Consider the following 22,686-nt stretch of genomic DNA (forward strand, 5'->3'; position numbering starts at 1 on the left):
AGTTTAAGTTCATTGCATAATACAGGTTTTCACGGTCAGGGGGGTGTTTAAAATCATTGCATTATACAGGTCTGCACAGTCAGGGGGTGGAGTTTAAGATCATTGCATAATACAGGTTTGCACGGTCAGGGTGGTGTTTAAAATCATTGCATAGTAAACGTCTTCATGATCAGAGGGTGGAGTTTAAGATCATTGCATAATACAGGTCTGCACGGTTAGGGGGTGGATCTTTATGATTCTAACCGTTGCTCCTTTTCTTTCAGGAATTGCTTTTTCTTCCACATTATCAAGCTGATGTTTTATCAAAGTCTCACATCTACAAAGGTGATACTGTGTCTTTTTACATCCTGGAAAACAAAAGGTAAATTATATTCTTTGCTATAGCGTCGAAAACTTGTACTGTTTCTCTAGATTGTATCACTTGCTTCATCACGTGCATTACATTACGTGGTTAAGCAATGAATGCGCAGTCTTAAGAATGTTCTTTCTATTTTGGTGAAGTCTTTCTCCTTATTTCTACGTTTTGATATGCTACCTTACACAAGAAAACGCTTTGGTTAACGCTTATAACATGAACGTTAGTTTATTATTTACACGAACCATGTCCAATTTACGAGCCATGTCCAAATTGTTGTTTGTTTGATGCACTGCTACAGTTCATAAACCTCTATAGAAATGGACAATGCTGTGCCGTGGAGTTGTTGCTGCTCGAAGCTTCGCCTCCTGTTTACGTTCAAGGAATTGTCTGCTCGCTCAAGGAATCGTTTGGTTTCATCGACAGAGCTGACAAAGTGAACGAGGTTTGTGTTTGGGCCGTTGCAGTTGCTCCCTGTAGATCAATATTGATAATTTATTGTTTAATACAAAATGAGTTTTATCAGTTATTTCACTTATGTATACGATTTGATCATTTGTAATTTATTTTACACACGATGACTTCTGATTGGCATTTGACGTAGGATTGAAAATTTTCGGTCTGCAAACGAGTCACGTGACTCAACTGACGTATTTTAGTGATAGCTGACGACAGCAACAAGTTTATTTTTGGAAATTCGTAAAATTTGTTTGTAAAACTTGGCCAATTATTTTGTCAGGTAAAGAAGTTGCAGTCTCAGTGGAGCGTCTACCAGAAGGTACAGTGAAATTTGATGATGTGAGCAAAGACACATTTCAAGGCACCATCGAGAAAGTACATTGTCGGACAAAAAGACAGGAACCGTTAAATGGTGTGATATTGTACAACACAAGCAATGGTAGTTCACAGCTGCCATATTGGGAGAAAGATGTCTTGGGGGAGTTCACCGTCTTGACTTGGGATGTTGTTGGTTTTAAAATTGCTACAGGTAAATATGGTTTGTTGTAACTGTTGGTATTATTTCAACATGTGCAAGATCAATGAGAGATGATTTTGTTGATCTAGGCAAAGAACAGTTTAAGACTGATCGAGATATCTAGTATATATAGATTAAGTTACGATCGATAAACCAGGCGGGAATCGTACACAAAATATAAATATTAAATTACTAAGTTAGTTTAGTTTAGGTTTCCTTCTGTAGTAACACTGGATCAATAAGAGCTTATCTTTACTGGATCTTTAGGAAGAAGAGTTTAGAACTGGTAGAGATATCTAACATAAATAAACTTGGTTTAGTTCAGGTTTGTTTCTGTGGTAACACTGGATCAACAAGATATGATCTTAACAGGATCATAAGAAAGAAATGTTTAGGACTGATAGAGATATTTAGTAAAAATAAAGTTAATTTAGTTTAGGTTTCCTTTAGTAGTAACACTGGATCAATAAGATATGATCTTTACTGGATCATTAGAAAGAAAAGTTTAGAACTGATAGAGATATTTAGTCTAAAGAAAGTTAGTTTAGTTTAGGTCTCTTTCTGTAGTAACACTGGATCAATAAGAGATGATCTTTACAGTAAGAACTGTTCAGAACTGATAGAGATATCTAGTATAAATAAAGTTAGATCAGTTTAAGTTTCCTTCTGAAATATTAGCCTAATTGGTTGTTAAAATCTAGGCTCTTATATGCGAAGTTTTACTTTACTCCCTACTTCAGCCTCATATCTAATCTTAGTTAAAATAACTTTGTTACTGTATCAATGGGTGCTCCATCGACAATTCTTTAAAACTTCAACTAGTCTTCCTTTGCTTAGACATTACCATGTTTAGACGTAACATTTTGTTTTAAACTAGTTCGTTGTCCTCCTTATTGTTGATTGAATGTTTTGGTGTCTTGTTTAACGTGCATGTCTGAACATTTGAAGAAAATACCAAACGTGTATGTACCTTACAGAATAACCAAGCTTTCAAACTATAGTTTTCCTTTGAGTGTTTCCAGTTGGATATGGCAACATGTCCATACAATGAAAGAAATTAACAAATTTTCCCCGTGATATCGGGAATATAAAGCACGCTTCCATCTTTTAGCCACTCAGTCAAGCGATACATCTCTCTTCTTTTCGTGCAGATCGGCGTGATTCTTTAAGAAGAGCAACGGAAATTCATCTCATCAAGGAAGTGGAAAGCAGCAATGGATGCAATGTCAGAGAAAGAGTAAGTTTTAATTCTCCTTTACATTTGCTAGTGTTTAGACTGCGTCATGAGGAAGCCATTTCTCCAAATTTAGCGGGAAATTGTTTACCTTTATCACTGTGATGGCAAATGTTAATTGCTTTGAGTTATAGTTTGACCTTTACCCTTCCTCGTCTATGAGTATTTTATCCACCCACCCCGTCAAAAATTTACTCCTCCTCAAGTTGTACCTCCCTAAAAAGGTATACTTGCTCTCGAAGCATTCAAATTTTCACAATGTATCGTTGAAAATAAAGGTTTGTCCAAAGTATTTTACTGTCTTCAATCTCTCGTATTTTGTTGGGAAGTCTTTTATTTTCGACAACGCTAACATTGTGCTCCATGGGCATTGGCATTGAGCATTTTTATTTTATGAATGTCGATGTATAACTATAGTGCACAGAATCGACTTAAACTCGTTTCCTTCTTAAAGATCTATGTAAAAATTATTGTTGGTGTAATGTGATTAAATGCATGATTTTTTGTTCCTTGTTAGGGGTTTGTTTCGGCTTTGAAAGACGGCTATGGCTTCATTCAGTGTTGTGATAGGGATACATTAAATGCATAATTTTTTGTTCCTTGTTAGGGGTTTGTTTGTTTTGGCTTTGAAAGACGGCTATGGCTTCATTCAGTGTTGTGATAGGGATACATTAAATGCATAATTTTTGTTCCTTGTTAGGGTTTGTTTGTTTCGGCTTTGAAAGACGGCTATGGCTTCATTCAGTGTTGTGATAGGGATACATTAAATGCATGATTTTTGTTTTGTTAGGGGTTTGTTTCGGCTTTGAAAGACGGCTATGGCTTCATTCAGTGTTGTGATAGGGATACATTAAATGCATGATTTTTGTTTCTTGTTAGGGTTTGTTTCGGCTTTGAAAGACGGCTATGGCTTCATTCAGTGTTGTGATAGGGATGCATTAAATGCATAATTTTTTGTTCCTTGTTAGGGGTTTTTTTCGGCTTTGAAAGACGGCTATGGCTTCATTCAGTGTTGTGGTAGAGATACATTAAATGCATAATTATTTTTTCCTTGTTAGGGATTTGTTTCGGCTTTGAAAGACGGCTATAGCTTTCTTCAATGTTGCGATAGGGATACAAGATTATTCTTTCATTTCAGCGAGTTGATTGATGCGGTGAGTTTTGTTATTATGGCAATCGTAAGCAAAAAACCTTTCAAATCAACATCTTCTAACCACGTTAGAAAAGCGTTTGCTACATAAAGCTCGATATGTGCCAGTGAAAGTATGTCAAGATAAATCGATGGAGAAAGTAGCTTTGCTGATGTTAGTTTAAAGTATCGTTAAATGTTTGTAGATGAATATCGTCCAGGCTTGGTGAAGTTCTGAGAAGGACTGTTGGTGTTGTTGACTGTCAGCCGTATAACCAGAGTATTGACAACCTTCGCTGTAGGCTTCACTCTTAAGATGACTACCGCTTAGGTTGTCGAAACGTCAGTCAACATCAACAACAACAATCCTTCTCAAGATTTCCATAACGTGGACGATCTACATCTACACACATGCAAAGGTACTCCCGGGTTCAAATCATTTAATTTAAACCCTTATCAGTTCGTGCATGATCGTCTCAAAATTATTGCTTGTCGTGATGCAGTTGCTGTTTTATTTTCCATAGGAACAAGAAATCAACTTTTCCGGTGAAGTGGAGATCAGTGTAGTCGAGGTTCGTAAAAAAAGATGCATTTTGAGATTTTTTGTCGACTGACTGATTTCTACAACTTTAAAACTCGTTTACAGGATCACGTGTCCGGAAGGCTGAATGCGATTCGTGTGAGAATCTTACCACGGGGAAACATAACTCTCAGGTATAGTCATCATAGTGTATCAACCAATCATATACACCATAGTGTATCAACCAATCATATAGTCACCATAGTGTATCAACCAATCATATAGTCACCATAGTGTATCAACCAATCATATACACCATAGTGTATCAACCAATCATATAGTCACCATAGTGTATCAACCAATCATATAGTCACCATAGTGTATCAACCAATCATATAGTCACCATAGTGTATCAACCTATCATATAGACACCATAGTGTATCAACCAATCATATAGTCACCATAGTGTATCAACCAATCATATAGTCACCATAGTGTATCAACCAATCATATAGTCACCATAGTGTATCAACCAATCATATAGTCACCGTAGTGTATCAACCAACAATATAGTCACCATAGTTTATCAAACGTATAACCAGAGTATTGACAATCTTCGCTGTAGGCTTCACTATGATCATTTGACGGCTACTAAAATTTTTCAAAAATATAGGAAGTTGAATTTTTTTCGAGAAATTATTAGGCGTTTTCTGAATTTTTGCGTACTATAAAAGAATATAATTAAACATAAAATTTATTACCTTTTTAACTATAAGAGTGAACGAGAGTAAATGATTCTGAACAGTATTTGAAAACAATTTGGAACATAACATCAAATTTTTAGAATAAGGATGAAGTCAATATTTGAAATAGGATAACGGCTGTAATACTTTTTATCTAAATACATTAAATAAGAAATAAAGTTAAATTACAAACAAACAGTGGCGTAGCATGCTCAGTAATTTATTTTTCTTGGGGAGGAATTTTCATACATTCATAATTTTGGAGTCAGTGGAATATGTATGAATATGTACACACTGTCATCTCGTTAATTTACCTGACGTAAGAAACAAGAAGTTTTAATGGATGGAGTTTACTTTCTTACCAACTATGTTAGTGGTAGTAAAATGTTGCTGTTCTTGTACTTTCCTATTTTCGCTTATTATCCCATTATAATATTCACTATAAAATCATCCAAAATTATCGAATTAATTGAATTTTCTGATGATTTGATTGCAAGAGTGCTAGGAGCATTGTGTTTTGCTGTAGACTAGAGATCTACAAAAAAGAAGAAATGGGTTGAAGCAACGACACAAGATTTTACAAAACAAGAAAATTCATGTGATCGAAAACATATCCTCTCTTATAGTTTTTGTCAGCCCTCTCCTTGTTTTTCAACACTGGCAGGAACACCCACCGAAAGATTGATCTAGGTAGTCGGTACCAAACTTTTTCCACCTTTCTTAACGTCTATTTTCTTTCTCCCCTTTAAGGAAAAATTCTCAAACCTCAGAGATTGGATGTTGTGTGTTCATTAAAGTGTTGTAGCTGTACGTATTGTATGTGGGTCAAATCACACGTCATTTACACATCGGATTTTCGTAGCATATGAGAATATATCCATTTGAAGGTAACCAAACGTAACGCCTAGCGTTATCGAGCATTTTGCTAACATAAACATGTCTGGAGATACCCCCAACATGGACGACTTTGAAAGAATTTCCTCTTCTCACGATTCATACAAACTCTCCCTTAATGAGAACCTCATTATCAATAGCTACAAGTCTTCACTTATCCAGAGTATAGTAAAAATACAGTAGAGTAAGTCCATTGAATTTTTTGTCCTACGTATATCTCATTGCGCGTATGATTACTATATTGGAAGCTAGTAAATTGATTTTTTTTGAGTAATAGGAATGCTGAGCTGGCTAATGGCAGTCTGTTATCTAATTATATGTACAGAAGAAAGTTTCTCAGCAAAGTGGACCTTTGGTATGTTTCCTTTACTATGACTTAACATCTGCCCAAGGCAGTTCTATTCAACTCTTTTAATTTCACTATATTTTGCTTCCTAACTTCGTAATTTATATAATCTATTTGACACCGTCTCATTTTGTATTCTAACACCTTATGTAAATATGATTATTTCTCATAACATCCTATTAAGCATGCAATGCTACCCAACCTTCCGATTTGTTAAATACGGCCCTATAATGCAGCGGATGTTGAGTTTTATTTTATGTTTTTCTACGTGTTTCTGTGCACCTGTTCACTTCAGAATTGTTTTATTATTGATGAGGAATATTTACTCTAAACGTCCCTAATGAATATTTCGATGAGAAAATACGTCAGTAAACGTCCCTGGGATAACTAGAGGCCACCATGTTATTACATAGTTAAATGTTGTTAATGACTTAATGTTGACAATGACCATATACAGTCTCTCAGATCTATAACAATTCAAACCAGCGGTTCATAACAGGTAATTTACCAACAAATCTAAACAAATTTCGAAAAAACAAACAGCAAAAAATTTGAAAAGAAAAAGAAAACAGGAGAGAATGCCAACTTTTCCAAAACAGCGAGGACAAAAAAGTAAAGAAAGGCTTCGTTTCAGTTTAAATAATACTTTATAATAAACTTTTCTTAACTTGTTTATTCGCTCTTCGAGCCTGCGAGGTCTGCACATAAAGAATTAAATGATCCGATATTTCTCTTTAAAGAGTTCCCAATTAGTAAAGGCCTTATAATACAACTAAATTTAATTTGGTATTTCAAAATTTATGTGTTTCTACATGCTTTTCCTTCCACCTGTTCACATCAAAACGTAGGCTTAACAACAATTTACAGCTAATTAACATAGCTAAGTTACGAAGAAAATTGTGAAAATTGCCTAAATTGAAATGATCCTTGCTTGTTGTAGTAGACTTTGATAATATCCAACAGAGTGGCTGTCCAATGCATCAACTAGAAATTTGTTTTTTACCAAATTAAAATTAGTATTGAAGTGTTAAATTGTTGTTCTTAATTCTTTACCGCTGAACCCAATCACTTAAATCATTTTTCATTCATAAGTCATTATTCTTTGATGCATTATTTTTTTGCCATTTCTCATTGTATTTGTGCTGCTGTCGTCTTGTGAACAAAGAGTTGTAAGAAATAAAAAAAGCTGGTTTCATGTTGTAAATTTTACTGTATAGTTCGTTTTGACATAACTTGGTGTATTTGCGGTTACAATTTTTTACCAATGAATGTTAGCAAAAATTAAATTTGGTGTTAACAAAGTTAATATTTAAGAACTTAAAATACGCAATGGGAACAATATCATTTTTTGTCATTTAGCACTTGAAGTCATTAACCTGTTTTGCCGTGTTCACCCAGTTTAGATGCATTAATTTTGCTTCGGCGCTTTGTCTAATCAGAGGTAAAATATCAAAAACTTATCTTCTATAACATTGCTTCGTCAACCAATGTATGTATCTTAATTTTTCTTTGTTTCCAAATTTTCTAACACATTTAAAGTATTATTGTCGATTCGTAAAGGGTAGGATTTGAGGCAAAACAAAATTCAATAAAATGTTAAATAATTGTGGCAGTCGGCATAAGTGCATGTTTATATATTCTCAATACACGCTACTCCACACTTGAGGAAACAGCTTTGGCCAGCACTTACAAGTAAAACTTTGCGAAAACCACAACTCTATTGTTTACCATACTTGTACGAATATTCATTTTCTCTGTTTGTTTAAGACGAATTTCTGCAGTTGCCTTATTGTGTGCGTTTTTCAAACAAAGACGTAAAGACAATAAAAGAACAAAAGTTAAGATGTAATAAATTTCGTTGGCTACAGTTGATGGTAAAACGAATGTTTGTTTATCCTCGTTGTTTTGTTAGCATTTAATATAGAGCAATTTTTTCTTTGACCGAGTTTTGCAGTCTACATGATACCGGCCTTCCCTCGAAGTATTGTGGTTTCAAAGGCTAAAGACATCAACTATTAAACGTTTTCATAGATCAGAATTGAGTCAATTTTTTTCATAATTCTGTGGAAATTGTATGCAATCCAGGAATAGGCGTATTGTTTCATTGTTGATGAGGATATTTACTCTAAACGTCCCTATTGATTGTACTGACGAGGAATATTTAGTCTAAACGTCCCTAATGAATACTTTGATGAGGAATTATGTCAGTAAACGTCCCTGTGATAACAAGAGGCCACCATGTTATTACATAGTTAAATGTTGTTACTGACTTAATGTTGACAATGACCATATACAGTCTCTCAGATCTATAACAATTCAAACCAGCGGTTCATAACAGGTAATTTACCAACAAATCTAAACAAATTTCGAAAAAACAAACAGCAAAAAATTTGAAAAGAAAAAGAAAACAGGAGAGAATGCCAACTTTTCCAAAACAGCGAGGACAAAAAAGTAAAGAAAGGCTTCGTTTCAGTTTAAATAATACTTTATAATAAACTTTTCTTAACTTGTTTATTCGCTCTTCGAGCCTGCGAGGTCTGCACATAAAGAATTAAATGATCCGATATTTCTCTTTAAAGAGTTCCCAATTAGTAAAGGCCTTATAATACAACTAAATTTAATTTGGTATTTCAAAATTTATGTGTTTCTACATGCTTTTCCTTCCACCTGTTCACATCAAAACGTAGGCTTAACAACAACACTTTACAGCTAATTAACATAGCTAAGTTACGAAGAAAATTGTGAAAATTGCCTAAATTGAAATGATCCTTGCTTGTTGTAGTAGACTTTGATAATATCCAACAGAGTGGCTGTCCAATGCATCAACTAGAAGTTTGTTTTTTGCCAAATTAAAATTAATATTGAAATGTTAAATTGTTCTTAATTATTTACCGCTGAACCCAATCACTTAAACCATTTTTCATTCATAAGTCATTATTCTTGAAGCGATGTTTTTCTTGTCATTTCTCACTGTATTTTCGCTGCTGTCGTATTGTGTCTATTGTTTAAACAAACACCTGTAGGCCATAAAGTTACAGGTGGTATTACAATGTAAATTATACTGTATAGTTCGGTCCGACACTATTTGTTGTATTTAGGGCCTAAAATTTTGCTAATGACTGTCAGCAAAATTGAATTTACTGTTGGTAAAGTTGATAGTCAAAAACTTAAAATACGTTTTATATTGTAACAATATAATTTTTCGTCATTGAGCACTTGAAGTCATTAACCTGCTTTGCCGTGTTTGCCCACATTAGATGCATTATTTGTGCTTCGTTGCTTCGTAGCTATAAACAGAGGTAATTCTCTAAAATGTCAAAAACTCTATGTTCTATAACATTGCTTTGTCAACCAACAACAACATCCAAATTTCCAAACATTTAAAGTATTATTGTTGATTCGTAAATTCTTAATTCTTTACCGCTGAACCCAATCACTTAAACCATTTTTCATTCATAAGTCATTATTCTTGAAGCGATGTTTTTCTTGTCATTTCTCACTGTATTTTCGCTGCTGTCGTATTGTGTCTATTGTTTAAACAAACACCTGTAGGCAATAAAGTTACAGCTGGTATTACGATGTAAATTTTACTGTATAGTTCGGTCCGACACAATTTGTTGTATTTAGGGCCTAAAATTTTGCTAATGACTGTCAGCAAAATTGAATTTACTGTTGGTAAAGTTGATAGTCAAAACTTAAAATACGTTTTATATTGTAACAATATAATTTTTCGTCATTGAGCACTTGAAGTCATTAACCTGCTTTGCCGTGTTTGCCCACATTAGATGCATTATTTGTGGTTCGTTGCTTCATAGCTATAAACAGAGGTAATTCTCTAAAATGTCGAAAACTCTATGTTCTATAACATTGCTTTGTCAACCAACAACAACATCCAAATTTCCAAACATTTATAATATTATTGTTGATTTGTAAAGGATAGGATTTGACGGAAAACAAGTTCTATTAAATGTTGAATAACTGGGGCAGATGGCATAAGTGTTTGTATATACTCAATAAAGCACTGTACATTTGAGGAAGCCGACAGCCTTGGCCAGCAGTTGCAAGTAAAACGTTGCGAAAGCCACAACTCTGTTGTTCGTCTGACTTGTATGTATCTTAATTTTTCTCTGTTTGTTTAAGGTGTATATCTGCAGTCGCCTTATTGTGTCCGTTTTTCAATTAATAAAAAAACAAAGGTAAGATGTGATGTAGTTGATAGTAAAACGGAAGTTTCCTTATCTTATTTATATTATTTAATACTGCAAATTTTTTCTTCGACTGAGTTTGGCAAATAAGTGTTAATACAAACACCACACAACTTACGCCCCCCAAATGATTTGATTCTTATAGTAAATGGAGAGATTTTTTCATTTACCACAATACCTCCACGCTAGATGTAGGATTTGGGACAGGTTATCACATTAATGTTTTGATTCATATATTTATATACTATCATATTTTTTGCTCAAATCTCTCAACTACCTCAAAAGCAAATCCTATTCCACTGTTTTGTAAAAAATTTTGTTCTTTAGCGGAACCTGCGAAAAATTAAAAAGAAATCCCCTTAAGATTTTCAATTCTTATGGAGTATTCATTGTCATCAAGTACTCCACAAATAACTGCAAGCAAAGGAATAAGCTTGAAAAAATGTAAAAGTTGCACAATATTTCTACGATTTTCTGTGATATTTCTGTAAATTTTATAAAAGAATTTGAGCAATCTCAAGATAACTCTGAAACCCAAAACTACTTAGCTGCCCTTAATATCGACGTTCGTTTATTTCGTAAGCTCTTCCCTCCTCAATAGAAAAAAGCTCCGCGGTGCATGTAATGTAAATATCTAACACCCTTTCAACATTATTTTTTGGTCATTATCTTTTGAAATTTTAATTTATTTAGTTAATTTTTCAACTGTAACTTTTGAATTTGTCAACTGAGCAATTTAGCTGTTTTATACCTGCTAATGTGTTGAATTCGATGAATTAAAACTTCGAATGAAAATGCATAACGGGTATAGCATTAGAGACAATACGGGTATAACTATACAGCTATAGAGGCTGCGTTACAAGAAATTGTAAAGTACTTTATGATTTCATAGGTTTTTTACATGTATCATGACATAACAGGAAATTGAAATGAAATAGCTAATGGGAAGCTCTGCATGCACAATTGTTATTTTCATATTCAGAGAAAGAATTTTAACATCGTCTTGGGTTTTTAATCTATTGTATCTAAAATAAATAATTTGCTTTGATTTTAATTTGATCTCGCTTTCTTCACTTCCTTAGCGCTATCCACTAAAAAGCATTTTTTCATCGTTCAATAAATCTCTTGAAACACAAGAAGTTGAAATTTATATTGAACCGAGTAAGAAGAATAAAGCATAAATTTAAAGTTAACCAAGTTTCATTATTTTAAGAAAATTATAACCACGTACCTATATAATAGCTACAGTGGCTACCAATAAGAGAGCCATCATGCAGCCATATGAGACTAACTCGATCTATTTCTGAACAGTTTTTCTCGCTACACAATTTTGCTGAAATGACTTTTTAGATAATGCTCATATATTGCTCAAAAATACGTTTTGATCGTGATCTGCTTGCATCACAGATGTAATTGTGACGTAGTCATTGTCGATCTAAATATAAATTTAAAGTCTTCTGTGATAACGTACATACATCCAACAATCAATTATAATTTAGAGCTTTACTGTATATCCTTGGATCTATGCAATGATGAGTTTAATGATATGGTGGTTATTGTGGCTGTTATTTGGTCAAGGATTCACAATGAAAATGGGTTGGAATGAAGAACTTGAGTTTTGTGAGGAAGAATGGAAGAAATTTGTGGCGGACAAAATTGAAATCGATTCGAAATGCAACAATACTCGTACACGTTGTTGTGTTGAGGAGAAGAAATATCTTTGGAGCGATTTAAAATGTTTAGTGAAATATGTCCACTGAAGGTAAAGTAAACAACAGTTCAGTTTACAGTAAGTACAGAACATCAACTGGCCATGTACTTGCAAACAATCACAACACTTATATTACTGAGGTACTGTTTAATTTAAATATGTAATTAAAACCGTGTTCTTAGAAATTGCATTATAGTAAGGTACCTAAATTAAAAGGTTTGAACCCGTAAGGTAGATGTTAAAGTACTCAACTGATTTGGATACACTAGCTTCACAGCATTGACGCAGAATAGTATCTCGTTCATTGTTCCTCTGTCTAGTTACAAAAGCAAAGTAATATGACAGTAGAGTCAAAAATAGTAATTTATGCAGTTATATTATATAGTCTGTATAGTTATTGTCTATTTGGGTTTAAGGAGGACTTTCGATTCAATGTGAATAGTAGGTAACATTTTGTGGCCAAATGAGTGTCACTTTCTACTTGTTTTTTTTCTCTGGACAACTAGTTAAAGATAACTTTTTTTTTAGGGACATGTGGATGCAGCCCGATTATTTGGAACTTTACTGTTTTGTCAACGTCCGTCACTTTTACAAAAAGCATTAACGAAAATGGAAAGAACCAGAAAACTTCACGTGTTCACATAAGTACATAATTGAAACAATAGAAAAGTATTATCTTAAACCTTATATAGTTTGGAAACAACACAAAATCCCTTACAAGTATGTTTTATACGGTGGAAAAAATCACACTTGTTATGTTGTCATCAACATGAACAAAAAAGGTACATGCAAGGGTAGTTCATTTTAGTTTCTCCTGTGTCAGTTTAATTTATAGTACACCAATGTGATTATTGTGCTTCATATTCAACTTCGCTCAAATCCATACGACACTTTGACCTATATTTAATTCATCATGTACGTATACTCTTAGTGAATTTCTTTGCAGTTGCAAAGCTAATAGAATACACCCGGAACAGCCAACATGTTTAATTCGTCATACATATATTATAATGTAAACCTGTAAAGAGTAAAGCTCAATTCAAGAGCGTGTCTTGGTTATTTTCGGGTTTATTGATTTTATTCATTAACGATCACGTTGGAAGATTTTGGTTGTTTGTTAATGGGTGTGAGGGTTAGGGTTAAGATGTTCATATATTGATCTGTGCTAGTTAAGCTTTATTATTATAATACAACGGTGATGCAATCTCGATTGTGATTGTCTAAAGCCTTCAAATAATTGTCAATACACTATCACCTAGAAAACATTGAAAATTACCTGTAGGTGACGAATTTTCTTTATGAGACAACTGTATATACAAGAAATATTTTGGTAGAATTCACTTTCAAGTTTTTACTCTGCTCAAATTATCGGGAATATAGACGAAAAACACCGAAAGTGTTAAACTGTTTGTCCAGAGAGTTTTCATCGCGTATTTACAGGAAATAGACGAAAGCGAACCGCAAAATTTTTCAATCAGACTGCAGTCAGCGCTATCCTCAGATTGCTTCGGTAGATATCCAATTGACCTCGGTCTGAATATTTTTATATCATGCTCAACTTAATCCAAAATTGTTAAATTTTTTTAACGGGAGAATGTTCTTATATCACTTCAGTAGAAATAAATTTCGTTGTATATTAACCCTCTGTATAATATCCCTGTACATATTTGTATGCATCTCTCTCTGCATGTATAAACCTTTATAAACCCGTAAAAAGCCTCATCGATTTTGTATAAGCCCTGGCATGATATTTATTGTAAATCGAATCTTAAACGAAGGTGTCGTGAATGTTATTACCAAGTATAGAAACTTCACCATTTGCAACAAATGTCTCCACAAAATAAAGACGATTATCTGTAAACAACTTGGTTATCCTATTGAAGCATCTGTTCCTTGCTCAATGTCACTATCATCTTTGATGCATCAATCGTTTATACCTGGAAATGTCAAATGTGATGCTCGAGTGAACGATTTATCTCAATGTGCATCAAAAAAAATAATGATTGCTCTCAATACTCGTACGTTACATGTAAGCATTCTCATTCAATTTTTGAATGTATTAACGTATTGTAGGACACATTTGTATGACGTTAGAAAAAGATTAGCGAAGAATTTAAGGAATGAATGTGTTACTTTTGTGTTCTCAACTTACATCTGTCTATTGTTAAGCATCATGACTTACCTCTATCATCAAGACTTACATCTGACATCGTAGTGTCACTGTATTTTACGCTGACTTGGAGAATTTCACAATTCTTCTTTACATAACAAAAGAAATATAGCATCACAAAATATAAACGATTGCTACTCTTAAATAATAAATAATTAAAACAGGATTGCTGCGAATACTGAGGATTAAATTAATTTTACTCTTGCTACTTCATTTCGTGCTTCAAAAAATGTCCAATTGTCATTCCTCTGCAATACGATTGACGTTCACTCTTTAATGGAATTTAAATCGCTTTTTTGAGTGTTTTTGACAAGATATTGGTTTTGTCATAGCTGGCTTGATTCCAACTGGAATTTATTATTTAATAAAAGCATGCAAAATCAGTCGTATTCCTCCAATATATCTTGTGCTCTTTTCTCTCTTAAGAAAACAGTTTTTAATTTTCCAATTTTACGTGAATGGAGAACAATATGAGAGTGCACCATTGCTCTCTATCAAATCAAACCAGTTCTAATGTTATAATGCATTTCAACCAAATCCTTTTCTATTTAAGGTCATGTTTGTGATAATCCTCTATTAAAAAACGCAGAAAAATTCCCAGATTCTTGGTTTACTGCCTTCCCAAAGAGTCGTAGTGCTGCTAAAGCAAGAATATCCAGTGGTAGTTCATGGTGTGCTCCTGCTGCTAATGGCAATCATTACCTTCAACTGAATTTTCCGAGTCTTTATACAGTTAACGTTATCACTATCTTTGGAGACAGTTCAAGTTCAAGCTTTGTAACTAAATATCACTTGCAGACAAACATTGATGGTGTGAACTGGAAATCTGAAAAATCCCAGAAGGTAACAGTAGACTTATCGAATTTGTATATTATAAATTTAAAGGAAATTTAAAAAGGAATGAAGTTATAAACTAAGTAAACTTTTAAATTGCTATTTATATACAAACTTGTGTGCAGATGTTGATTCAGTGGTGTAGCCGGCACGCAAAATTGCTGGTTCTATGTAAATTTCAGATCATTATCATTATTCATTTCTTTAGAGATCTATTGTTTTTCCAGTTAGTGAGCTCTGAGAAATTACATATAGCACGACCAAATTTGTGGGCTAGCTACGTCACTGTGTTGATTGTCTTGGTTACTCCTGCACTACGAAGGACTCTTGCATTTGATTATAAAGTGTAAATTGTAGCTATGTGCATGATTTGAAGAGATACATAGACAATGCATTAACTACTCTCCTCTGGACTGCGTTAAACAAACCTTGCTCTGCAAATACACGAAAATCAATTTTTTTGTTTTATTCCAGATTTATCTAGGAAACAAAAATGGTTACAATGATGCGGCTATAGAAAAGTTTTCTGGTGGCCTTAAATCCAAAGCTTTGCGAATCTTTCCATTGAAATTTGTTGGTGCACCGTGTTTACGAATTGAAATTTGTGGTGGAGGTAAGAGGTAGAAAAAATATACAAGGTTTACTTTGCACTGTAAGCACTTTTTCAATATATAAAGTTTTTTTCTCTGAGTATTAATTAAACATGAGTTAGTTGACAAAACAGAACAATTTTCCATGAAGGCTGAAGTGTTAGTTTCTTTCTCTGTTGAAATAAACTTATTGAAACAAGCCTTTTCAACATGCAGTTAAGTTTAACACGTGTTATTGGAGAAAAGCAGAACACTTATTTCACTTAGGGGCTACAAATGGTTCAATTTGTAGATTTTTCTTTTATCGTGCAGACTTACTCCCAGACAAACCAACAGATCTCATTGCAACCAAATCTGCATCGACGTACCTCGAGATATCATGGAAACATCCCAAAAAAACTGGTGTAAAACTTGGTACAAATATCTCGAATCCTCTTACAAGATATCTATTGATTTTGCTGAAGGATACTATGATTGTTTTGATAAAACTCTGGAGGTAACTGACAAAAACCGTACAACATTACGAATCTTGTTCCTTACGCAACGTATAAAGTTAATGTAACCGCTGGCAATTCTGAAGGCTTTGGTAGATCAACTACAGCTACTTTTAGAACTGCTGAAGATGGTGAGTTCATATCAGTTTTGTGTATACATATCGGCTGTTGTTGCATTGATGGTGTTATTGCCATAGACGACTTTTGAAAGCTCAAATCTTTTCTGGTCGATATTTATTTCAATCATGTTTTTTTTATACTGTATTATATTTAAGTTAACAATGACAGTGTACACTTGTTAGGACTTCTTTCTAAAGTGTATTTAATATTTTATATAAATCTTTAAAACAAATGTTTTTATTTTTGTTTAGTTCCCGAAGGTCCACCTTTAAATGTTCAAATTGTCGCCTTAAGCAGTTCATCGTTATCAGTTACGTGGGAGCCACCAGACAAGAACAAAACAAATGGAAAGATAGTCAGTTACACTGTTTGTATTACACATTTGGAGAATGAAACCTGTTCAATGAAGTATATGATCGAGGAACAGCGTTTGGACATAAATAATGTGAAACCAGGGACAAAATATTATGTTCGTGTTTTAGCTTCTACAATAGTGGGATCTGGATGTTACAGCAATGTTACATGGGTATTTACAAATGGATGTAAGTTGTCTATGGTTTATGCACAGGTTTGTTTAAGATGATAAATTTATTCAAGTTTATTTATTTAGTGGCACCTGAACTGTCCACCAAGCAGATTGGAAATACGTTGACTTATTTGTTGCAAAATCCAATTGTGGAATATCGGTAACTATGTATTTTACTAGAGCAAATTATTGTAAAAAACTTAAAGGAACTTAAAAGTATTTTTGAGTTTTTCGGATTCATGGCTAAGTATAGGACAGTTGGTTTAATGTGGGATCGAGGTAGTCTAAATATCTCTCTGGGGAAAGCTTCGATGACTCGTCGCTTTTCTTTGGCATTGCGGATGCATGCATAACATATATTTCAACCATTAACAAAAGCAGTGGTTATGCATGTATTTTAAAAAATGGTTTGCCTTAAATTTGCAGATATTTCTATGTAGTCGCGATGAAAAATGTCGAAGAAGAGAGTCGATTGCCTTCTAACTTTAACAAAACAGACTTAGTGACTTATTCTAAGGCCATATCTTCCACACAACCAATGTCGTATATTGCTGCTGTAGTCCCTCGCCGAGACTTTAAGCCTAATTTTACACTTGGTGACGGTGAAACCACAACACGGCGTTCCAATGATGAAAATTATTATAATGGCCCGCTAAAGCCTGGCACTAACTACAAAATATTTCAGCGCGTTTTCATAAATGATCAGGTGCGACCATTTATTTACGTTTTCATCAGCATTGATTGCTGCAATTTTTATTCAAATGTAAATGTTCACTTCGTTTCAGGGTGATTATTATTCCACTGACTGGAGTCCAGTGGCAGCAACTGCCCAAAAGCACAAGTCTGGAAGATCCATGATGGCAACTAACCAAAGCACAGGTTTGTGTTTGCTTTCAATAGCATAAGGAAGTTTATCGATGTCTAAAGTGTAATGATTCAAGATATTTGCAAATTTCAGTATAGTGAAATGCCTGAAAATTTTTAACGATGAATACAGATTTTGTTTTATGATACAGCCGATTTAATTGCAACAAATAACTGCCTTAGTGATTTCGTGTACCTCTTCTCTAATTTCATTGCATTGCAAACCCAATTTATACCATAAATAAATCATGAATAGTTAACAGGGATGACTACACGGGGTGTGAGAGCGGTTACACCCTCAGCTTGAAATGATCGCTGAAAGAAAATATTTGTTGGTAATGTTATGATTATGAGTTTTCATCGCGTATTTACAGGAAATATACGAAAGCGAACCGCAAAAATTTTTCAATCAGACTGCAGTCAGCGCTATCCCCCTCAGATTTGCTTCGGTAGATATCCAATTGACCTCGGTCTAATTGTTCTTTTATATCATGCTCAACTTAATCCAAAAATTGTTAAATATTTCTAACGGGAGAATGTTCTTATATCACTTCAGTAGAAATAAATTTCGTTGTATATTAACCCTCTGTATAATATCCCTGTACATATTTGTATGCATCTCTCCTCTGCATGTATAAACCTTTATAAACCCGTAAAAAAGCCTCACGATTTTGTATAAGCCCTGGCATGATATTTATTTAAATTGTTTGGAATTTTAAATTGTGCAACTCTGGTATTCTTATTATCAAGAGCACTATTTCACAGCACAACTTAAATGAACTCCACCAAAAAGAGTGTACAGCTTACAGAGTTCACAATTCAGTTTTACATTGAATTATATATTCCTTGTCTTCAAGTTTGAAAAATATTAACCTAAATCATCAACTGTTTCGGGGCACAAATTTAAATAAGTGTTTAGATAAACTTCCTTTTCATCAAAAACGAAAGTCATGGGAGTTTATACAGATGAAAAATCATGTTTAGCAAACTATCTTAAAATATTTCAAATATTTCAATTGCGTGAACAAACCATAACTCTCCCTTTTCCATCGTAACAGACCGTGCGCCGTGAAATTTTTATTAATTGATTTTTTACACTTTTCAACTTGTTTGTAAAATTTTTCAGTCTCCATGCCATTGAACTAAAATACATGGAACGCAACATCAAGCATATAATTGAACCATATTTTACGCTACACACGCGAGATGTTACCCAAGACACGCGCGTTTAGTGTTTCGAGTTCCTCTCGCGGAGTAAAAATTGATTGACTACACACTCGTGTCTGGGGTAAAGTCTTGCGTGTCTGGGGTAAAATCACGGCTTTAAAAAATTATTAGGGTTTTGTATTACAGGTAGCGTTCCATGTATTTTAGATCAATGCTCCATGTTGGATGCCTTAAATTGTTTCATGCGCCATTATTTTTAAAATGACGCTCAACAGCAATTGGTTTATTTAATTCTTTAGAAAGGTTGAATTTCAAGATGACTTTTTTTTGGAGTGTTTTTTCCTATATTGATAGAATTCAGTATGCTAAATTAGTTTTCATAAAGTCATGTTATTTATATATATATATTTTGTAGAGTGTGGTATTTTCAATCAATTTTATCATTGTATCATATATCATTGTCCTTTTTCAGATATGAATGGATTTTTCATCAAACATGTTCAGTCAGGATTGTGTGTTCGGGATACTTTACCCTTTTCCTTCCTGTATACAATGAATTGTTTTGAGGAGTCCGCTTATTTTAAATTTTTACAATCTGGCTCCATCAATAGGTCGAATACAACAAGGTGTCTTGTCTTCCGATACGGATATTATTTGTGGTTATCTGATGGAAATTTTAATGGAGAATGCGGAGCCATCAATGCCATAACCCAGACATTTTGGGGTGGTCTATTCTTTTCACGCTATAATAAATGCATAGTAGCTACAGAAGGTTTTGACTTGATCCTGACCAGTTGTAAAAATGAAGAAAATCAACGATTCAATTTTGGCAAGTTAGAATATTCATCCAGTTAGCGTATATATACTTAAACTCTGATTAAAAACCACTGCAAGGCAGCAGATATAGGAATGGCGCCAGTGAAGTCACTGCCATCACACACTTCATTTTTATCAAATCAATTTTTATTTTACAGGATTTTAAAGATAAGCATGTATAGATATGAATTTACTTATTTTTTGTATGTCTTTAATAGGATCAGTAACATGTGATGGAAAAAATATATCGGACGTTAGTTGTTCTAATAATCAATATATGGTGATAAAAGTTGCAGAATATCGGGGATTGAGAAACGGAAGCATTTGTGGCTACAGTTATCACTACAGTTGTAGTGTCGATGTAACATGTGACCTTAAAAATTACTGTGATGGTGAAAGGGAATGTAATGTAACTGTTGATGATAATCATTTCCCTTCAAACATTTGTCCTGGTTTGGAGAAATATCTTTACTTTGAATATCAATGTAACTACACAAGTATGCCATACAGAAAAATTTGCAATCGTAAGTATTATATGGGCAGATTATATTTTGCTTATTATTAAAGAGCTTAGGGACAAATTTTGACCTTAATGCGCAATGGTATGGTGCTCATTTTTATACTATGTACGTTATCATTTTAGAAAAGTTGACACAAATTTGAATTTTCGTCGGGTGTCTTCACCAGGCGTGGTTTGTCTATGCAGTTTATTCTCGTATTGTATAATTTAGTGTCTTTTTATAATGTGACATTTAAACTTGTGTCCTAAATATTTTTCATAAGTTTAATGGTTTCGTGAATTTTGTGTTTTTAGTTTGTTAATGCAAACTTTGTTCATGGAAACATATCTTCTTCCAGTCACTTTGATTTATCAAATCTATTTCTTTTTTAAAATCTTTTAGCCATTCTATGTAGGCCAAAAGTGACATTTACAATTGCATTTGTATTCATATTTTCATGACTTCACACTACAGAATTTTTACATATACTGTATATATTTTCAATATGAACATAATAGCCCAACATAATACTTTTAAGAAAGCCATCACAATAATAAAATAGAGAAGGATTTATTAATTACGTTTCGTCTTTAACTTAAGACATCTTCAGATTAATGAGTTAATATATATACACGAGGTTTTAAATACAAGCATATAATATGGGGTGTTAAATTACATGTGAGAGAGTAGGAAGTTTAGATGACGGAATTAAGTGAGAATGGCGGTATATTAAAGAAGGTGAAGGAGGATTGAGTTGCCTTGGGTGTTAAGAGAGGGTTAAGTTTGGATATAAGAAGGCTTTCATGAATCATAAGGTCATAATTGTCGGAGGAGGAAGAGAGTTGAGAAATCATTAAAATCGGCAGGGTGAGATGTATTTCTTATATGAGAAAGAACTGCAGATGGTGGTGGACATAAGGAAGGCTTCACTGTTAGGGAGAGATTCCCAGTGTTCTGATATTCTGGTGTGTAAATGACGCGTGGTTTGACCCACATACGATGCAGAGCATCGACACTTAAATGAGTATACAACACCAGATCTCAGGAGCTTGGGAACCTATCCCAAAAGGAAAGAAAGAGGAGAGACGCCTGGAAGAACGAAAACAAAGCGAACGTTGATATGAGGAAAGGCAACATTGCAGAGTCGAGTGATTTGAGTGCGAATCTGAAGACAGTGTAGGCCAGTGAAAGGGAGACAGAAGTACATGATTTTCTTAGGAGCAGTGTGAATAAGATCTTTGGGTTCAAATGTATTGTTGAGGAAGCGGTGAACATGATTGTCAAATATGTATGAAGGGAAGTTGTTTAAGGTGAACAATTTTCTAACGACTTCTAGTTCGGTATGAAAGTGTTCATAGCTGGAGCAGAGGTTGAAAATTCTGTGAAGTAAAGAGGAGATCAAAGAGCGTTTGTATTGAATGGGAATGAAACTATGGAAATTGGTGAAGAGACCAGTGAAAGTGGGTTTGATACACGGAGGTGGAAAACTTGCCGTTTGAGCGAGTTATTTTTACGTCAAGAAAGGGGAGCGTGTTGTCTTTTTCCAGTTCAGATGTAAAGGAGATGTTAGGATGTTGGTGGTTAAGATAGGTAAGGAAAAGAGGTATGTGATCCAATGATCGGAAGAGTAGAAAGCAATCATCAACGTAACGTTGGTAAAGAAGGGGTTTGAAGGTGGAGGGACAGTTGTGAAGCCATGAATTTTCATTGAAGGCCATAAATATGTTCGCAAATAGTGGGCCCAGCGGGCTGCCCATAGCCACACCATCAATCTGCTGATAAACTTGGCCGTCAAAGAAGAAATGACAGTTTTTGACGGAAAGGGAGAGAAGTTGAGTGAATTGTGAACGGTCAAGGCCTTGAAAGGACGTGTTATTGGAGAAGATGTGATTAGTTATTATTACTGTATATATATATACAAAGATAGATTCATTACAATTCCTATGAATTGGGAAGCTAAACGCAGCGCTCACCTATAAAAACGGTATTTGTTCTGGTTTCATTAATGATTCACATAATCACTTAGACACATTTTGTTGTGATTCGTGTTTACAACACAAGAGAAAAGTTCTCAGTTCAACTTATTTCCTGTAGTTCATTTTAAGCTTAAAGATTAAAATCAAAACAGTGCTTACCAATTTGTCCATCAGAATGTGGAAAACATTTCTGGTTAAGTGCTTTCAAACTAAAATTTTTTTTAAGTTAATGTCACCTTCTGTGTTCTTCTGATATTCAAACTCCGTGTATATATTTTATTCATGGACGAGATTTGTCATATTTATGTTCATAAAACCACTTCTAAAAACACAGATTTCACTTTAAGATATGCGCCATTTTTTGTTTGTCTTTAATAGGCTCAGTAACATGTGATGGAAAAAATATATCGGACGTTAGTTGTTCTAATAATCATTATATGGTGATAAAAGTTGCAGAATATCGTGGATTGCGAAAAGGAAGCATTTGTGGCTACAGTTATCACTTCAGTTGTAGTG

The 22,686-nt window shown here is 33.9% G+C and overlaps 2 protein-coding genes and 1 long non-coding RNA gene across 16 annotated transcripts in view; all 3 read left to right on the plus strand.

Moving 5' to 3' along the window:
- The window catches only part of LOC124452269, a 99,725-nt gene that overhangs the window by 19,125 nt on the left and 57,914 nt on the right, over positions 1-22,686 (plus strand). Inside the window, exon 2 of the mRNA XM_047002852.1 lies at positions 7,557-7,638. The gene's annotated coding sequence lies outside the window, so the exon portion shown is untranslated. The remainder of the gene's footprint in view (positions 1-7,556; positions 7,639-22,686) is intronic.
- Positions 1-22,686, plus strand: part of LOC124451619 (receptor-type tyrosine-protein phosphatase U-like) — a 69,499-nt gene that overhangs the window by 12,240 nt on the left and 34,573 nt on the right. Inside the window, exons 4-11 of one of the 14 annotated variants that reach the window (XR_006950572.1) lie at positions 264-361; positions 674-800; positions 1,095-1,343; positions 2,483-2,568; positions 3,624-3,719; positions 3,788-3,869; positions 4,219-4,266; positions 4,341-4,406. The exons of 4 other annotated variants lie outside the window; for them this stretch is intronic. The gene's annotated coding sequence lies outside the window, so the exon portion shown is untranslated. Of the gene's footprint in view, positions 1-263; positions 362-498; positions 578-673; positions 801-1,094; positions 1,344-2,132; positions 2,294-2,442; positions 2,569-3,623; positions 3,720-3,787; positions 3,870-4,218; positions 4,267-4,340; positions 4,407-5,697; positions 5,765-14,836; positions 14,872-22,686 lie in introns of those variants that run through there. 9 more of the 14 variants (XR_006950571.1, XR_006950573.1, XR_006950578.1 and 6 more) reach the window with 9 other exon arrangements.
- LOC124451637 lies at positions 9,623-12,077 on the plus strand. Its single transcript, XR_006950583.1, has 2 exons — positions 9,623-10,393; positions 11,902-12,077. It is a non-coding gene; the product is annotated as an uncharacterized LOC124451637 (long non-coding RNA).

This window comes from Xenia sp. Carnegie-2017, unplaced genomic scaffold (assembly GCF_021976095.1).
Source record: "Xenia sp. Carnegie-2017 unplaced genomic scaffold, XeniaSp_v1 HiC_scaffold_24, whole genome shotgun sequence".
Classification (NCBI taxonomy): Eukaryota; Metazoa; Cnidaria; class Anthozoa; order Malacalcyonacea; family Xeniidae; genus Xenia; species Xenia sp. Carnegie-2017.